Source organism: Lycium ferocissimum, chromosome 7, assembly GCF_029784015.1.
Source record: "Lycium ferocissimum isolate CSIRO_LF1 chromosome 7, AGI_CSIRO_Lferr_CH_V1, whole genome shotgun sequence".
In the NCBI taxonomy this organism is placed as follows: Eukaryota; Viridiplantae; Streptophyta; class Magnoliopsida; order Solanales; family Solanaceae; genus Lycium; species Lycium ferocissimum.
The window spans coordinates 20,494,472-20,500,471 of NC_081348.1; positions in this window are offsets into that span (position 1 = coordinate 20,494,472).

A 6,000-nucleotide genomic window follows, 5' to 3' on the forward strand; every position below is an offset into this window, starting at 1 on the left:
TGCTGGTGATTTAGTACTCCTTCGAAGTGAAATTAATGCCCCGCCGTTACTAATTATACACCACGTCTCATGAAATTGGTACTACATTGTCGTTCATTGCATAACATTTTTTCATTATTATCCAATCCTACGAACGGTTTCTATGTTTTAAACTTTTCATTAATAGCATATGAACCAAAGATCATTAAAGGATATGGTTGTATAAATGAGATTTCTTCATTTTTTAACAAAGAAGTCTTGAAATTTAAACCTTAAAATAAAGAAAAACTTGATAGAGAGTGCTCTCTTCTTTCATGGGTCGTAATGGCGCGAACATAAATTAATCGCATAAGTGAATAATACCAGATAACTATTATTAAAAAGAAAATATAAGAGAACTAAGGGGTTGTTTGGTTGTTGGTTAAGATTTAAATTATTCATGTATTAAATCATGCATAAGTGATATCATGTTTGGTAGCATTATTTTGCTATGTATAAAATTCGACACATCCTGCATAACTTAAACATTTATAAGTGATTAGGAATTTATGTATTGTTTTATACAGGATAGAACAAGGAATAAATAATGCTCTCTCTGTCCAATTTATGTGTACAGTTCAGTTTCGAGAGTCAAACTTCTTTATTTTGACTGTGAATGCCGACATACAACCTTTAAGGTTTTGAAAAATAATTTACATATTTTGAAACTACATGAAAAGTATTATAAGTTACAATAATAATAAATTTAAAATATTTAAAGGACATACAAATAAATTACGGTCAAAGATTTTCTTGTTTGACTCTCGAAAAATAAAAAGTACTCCCTCCATCCCATAATAATTGTCACCTTAGCTAAAAACACGCATATTAAGAAATCAATGATGAAGTGTAAAGTTTACGAAATTACCCTTATGTAAAAAAATTATTTTTTCCTCTTGTTGATTGGAGCATGCACAAGTAGTTTATCTTTTGACATTGGAACATCATCATTTAGAGTACTACTACTTCTTTTACCTCTTAATTATCCTATCTTCCATAGGCCAAAACTTTCATTTTCACGTGAAACCCAAAATTTGACATTGTGAATTCAACTTTTGGCCTTAAATAAAGAAACTTGCCATTTTTTGTCCAAGAGCAAAGACGAAAAAAACTAGTCAACATATGCATTGGTATCCTTAGGTGACACTTATTATGTAACAATTTTTTTTAGCAAAGGTGACACTTATTATGGGACGTAGGGTGGCTTTTGGGTGAAGCCTCTAAAGTCTAGGCTTTAGGCCCCTCATTTTTTAGGCCCCATTTTTCATCAATATAGATTATTTTTGAAAAAATATAAAGTATTTTAAGTACTTTTTGTCATTAAAAGAAAATAGTTAATTAATTTACAGAAAATATGACCTCTAAATAAGTAAGTAATGTATAGTATACAAATACTCAATCTATATTTAGTATATTGACCAAAAAAAAGAAAATGGCCGTGATTGGTTTCTCTACAATGTTCAATCTACTTTTAACCTTTCTTTAAATTTTAGTATACTTCTATGCTTTCAGGAGCTACGGTGTATGAATTTTCTATTTTTGTTTTATCCGGCACCAAATATTGCAAGAGGTATATTGAAGCACCAAATAAGTATTCTCAAATGAAGTTATCAACTTTTTAAATCAGGTTCTATTATTTCAAAAAAAAATTCCCATCTAAAACTTGCTTGTTTTTGATATTTTACTACGTAATATTTATTGTCTCTTTAACTATTTATTAGAATATAAAATATGTCAACTAGAAAATATGAATCTTGTTGTTCAAAACTCAAAAAGGAAGAATTGAATCTTTGGTATAATCTCAAAATGGAGCTCTTGAGGAGTAAGTGAGATATCCGACATAAATCTTCAAAAAGTAGATCTCAAATGAATAATAATTATGAATTCTTATTTCAATTCTCATTTTTGAGATAAAAAAAAAATTAAGGCCCCTCATTAAAGTTTGGCTTTAGGCCCCTAACAGTATTGAGCTACCCCTAATAGAACGGAGGGAGTATCACATAAATTGAAACATCGGGAGTACATAAATAACTATACCATAGATTCTCTCATAACTAATTTCTACATTTTTACTAATACAAGCATAACTCTAACCACCACCCAAACAACCCCTGATGTTATTAGTGAAAAAAAAATGCTAAATGCGGTCAAAATACTTTTACAAGATTAGCAGATGCGGGGGTCCAAAGGAAATGTGACCCAACACCAAAATGTTATTGAATTTTGGTCCCGACCGCGATGTTCTGATAAGACCCCACTCCCCTCCATTCCTAACTGCGAAACCAATGGTCACGTTCTTGGGCTTTGTTTCCTTTGAATTTTGCCGCACACGTAGCCCAATTACACCCCACTCCACCTTTTTTATTCCTTAATTACCCTTAACATGCTTCTTTTCTCCAATTTACTTCATTTATTTATTTACTCATTTATAGTTATTTAGTATCCGGTGATCTTAATTTATTGTGTTGGTCTGGAAGCTGTTTAGAGTGATTTAGTTTGATAATCTTTGTAGCATGTCTCACTTTGAGGGTAAAACACTCTCTTTAAAATTGGATGTCAAACTCAGAGTTCAAATCTATTTTATTGAGGATTATTAAAGAAAAAAAGTTCAATATTTTTTTCTTTGATTTGTCTTTAGATTTACTCTTCGTTTATTATTCTCGTCAATAAGAGTCCTGCAACATTAATTTTCTCTCAAAATATCCAGCTATACTATGATATTTTATGATGGTCGAGCCACATATGCAAACAAAAGGTGGTTCTGCAATATTTTAAATCATTTATTGAAAAATTGAAAAGATTTGATATATCCATAGCAATTGAAAATAGTCCAAGTATACTTCTACATGGTTTATACTGTATCAGCCGAATTAAATCAATTTTTTTCTCGGTGAAAAATTTATTGCTAGTAAACAAGTAGCACATTTGATAGATATATTTGAAATTAGACTTTACCATCATTCGTTATTTACATCAAATTAATAGATACATTATATATATTTGTATATATTTTTTATCACTTAATTATGACTAATTAAAATATATTTTTACTTTATTTAATCACTTAATTATAGCTCATTGGTATAATTTGATGCAAATATTAATGAAGTACATATTTTGTGTATTTGGACCTTTTCTCTGGTTTGAATTATTATAGTACTAACATAGTATTAACTTGTGGACTGCGTCATTACGACATCTGGGCCTACTGTACAATCCCAAAAAAGTGCATTTTAAATAACGGTGTGATAGTTTTTTCTGCCAAAAAAAAAAAAAAAAAAAAAAAAAAAAAAGAGGGGTCCAGGAAAAGGTGCACTGTCAACAAAAGAGAAAGGGAAAAGGTAAAGAAGAAAATTTGCAACTACAATCTTTGGGATACACAAAAGATATGTACGATCAAATATAAGGGCAAGGCAGTAAATGGCAAAAAGCTGCCAGGTGGGTAAAATTACCTCGCGTGTAAGGAATAATTCAGAATCTGAGGTACACACTTAATTTTCTTAAATAAGAAAAAGAAATGCCCACTTAATTAATTACTTTATTAATCACGATTACACTAACCCACACCCCCTAATTGAAAACTGAAGAAGAAAAAGCGGTAAAAACTGCTTATAATAAGTTAAGTTAACATATACTATAGACGTAATAACGAAAAAATAAAGAAAATAATATCATATCAATATGGTTTAAATTAGGGGAAAGAATGTCTATGTCCCCTCAAACTAAACTAATTACCCGCCCATACCCCCGTTACTTTCGTACCCCTAGAAAAAATTAAAATTATTTACCCAAGATGCCTCCTAATTATGATACCAAAATGGTATATAAATATACTGAGATGGCATCACGAAGAAAGGGGTTTGGGGGGAGGGGGTATGTCGGGTAAATAATTTTGAGCGAGGGGGTATGACGGTAGTTAGTTTAGAAGGGGCATGGGACGGATAATTGTTTTATTTTATGGGGGGTTATTTCGGTTAGTTTTCCTTAAAATTACTCTTTCCTTTCTTTTTCTTCTATTCACGATTCACATTTTCATAAAAAAAAGGGAAATAATTAAAAGAAGATTGATCATTGCTTTTAGATTTTTCATCTTCAACCATGAGATTGAAAGATCAAGTAACGAAAGAAGGGCACTGCAAGGTTTAAATCTTATTAAGATTCATTTTTCCATTTCTTTTTAACTAGGTTATTTGGGAATTGATATTTGAGTAACCAAAAAAGGAAGGATGGAGTTACAACTTACAAGAGTGGGGTCGAGGCTCGAGGCTCGAGCCTCGAGGGAGAAAAGAATCAAATAAGAAAAAAAGAATTGTAAACGATACAATCAAAGCATCCATTTATTTAGTCATCAACAACAACATATCGTAAAATCTCACAATTGGGTTCCATTTATTTAGTCATATCAAATAAATAAAGAACTTAAATTGTGTATATATTAATTTTTAAGATATTCTTAGTATCAATGTTTAGTTTATTAATGCAGATTAGTTATTATATTTATTAAATTTAATGAATATTATTGTGAAACTTTATTTATAGTATCTTATAAACAAATAATTTAAGTTTTTATCATACTGTCAAAGTAAAAATCTTTTCTTTTTTATTATATGGGATCAAAGAAGGGGGAGGAAAAGAAGTTACTGAGGGATGTCAACTTTAAGCATTGATGATCATTTCAAATAATTTAAACTCAATAAAGAGAAAATATCCATTTTTTTGGATATTTTATTTGAAATCCTCAGTTTTTGTAATTGTAATAATTTCTGGTTCATTCATGTCTTGTTGTTGTATGGAGTGAAAAATGCACCTGGGGTTAGTTCGTGAGACCATATACTCAGTAGCACTGGAGGATCTGTCCAGCTGGCATCCACTCCCACCGACTCAAGTCACGTTCACAAGTCTCGATCAGAGTGCTACAGCAAGTATACACGTTGGGTCTGCAGAAAGGTCACATCACCCGTACTATAGGGTTTGAAAAGTTGAATGTTGGCTTATATAAATTTAGCTTAGGGTAGAAGGAAGGGCTTCAGCTTCTTCCTCACGCTCTTGTAAACTTTATTATTTTTCTCTCAGCAAGCAATATACACGAGACCAACACTTACTTATTTTTAGCTTCTTGGATCCCTTTTCATTATCTTGGTTTCTTATTAAGCCTTACCCAAGATCCACACTACTCCGGACTGGGCTCATAAAAGAGTTATCGGGATTGGATACGGTCCACTTATCTTCAAATTCTATAAAAATAAATTTTCTAACTGATTTTCTGATTAAACTCGTTTTCATACTACTCCCTCCGTCTCAAAATATTTGTCGTCCTTACTAAAAATACCGTCTCAAAATATTTGTCGTTTTATTTACTCAAGATAAAATTAAGTAGCTTTTTTCTATTTAACCCTTGTATTAATTACATCAATAGGCTGATTATGTGAGTTCACATAGGAAGTTTCAACATAAAATGAATGGACTCACGTGGTGTGGTGATAATCAAATTTACCCCTCAATTTCCACTAGTATTTTAAATTACTCTTACGGAGCCAGTTTAAAGAAAATACTCTATCTGTTTTCAATTTATGTGATATAGTTTAATTAGGTTTGGAGTCTAAGGAAAAAAAGGAAGACTTTTGAAACTTGTGGTATAAAACAAATCATAGATATTTATGTGTCTGTCAATCATTTCATTAAGGATAAAAGGAAAAGTTTCAGGTTAAATTATTTTTAACTATAGAAATACATCATTCTTTTTTTAGACAGATAAAAAAGGAAGTGTATCACATGAATGGAGATACATGAAATAGTTTTTTTTTTTTTCCTAATAATCAAGGAATATGAGATCGAAAATTTAACAAATAATGATAAAATTGCTCAATTTTTAAACGGTACATTGGTGAATCCCCAATAAATAAAGGGGAAGATTTTTTTTTTAATTAAAAGCAAAATACAACTCGACACAAATAAGGAAGACACAACACAGACGAAGACAAA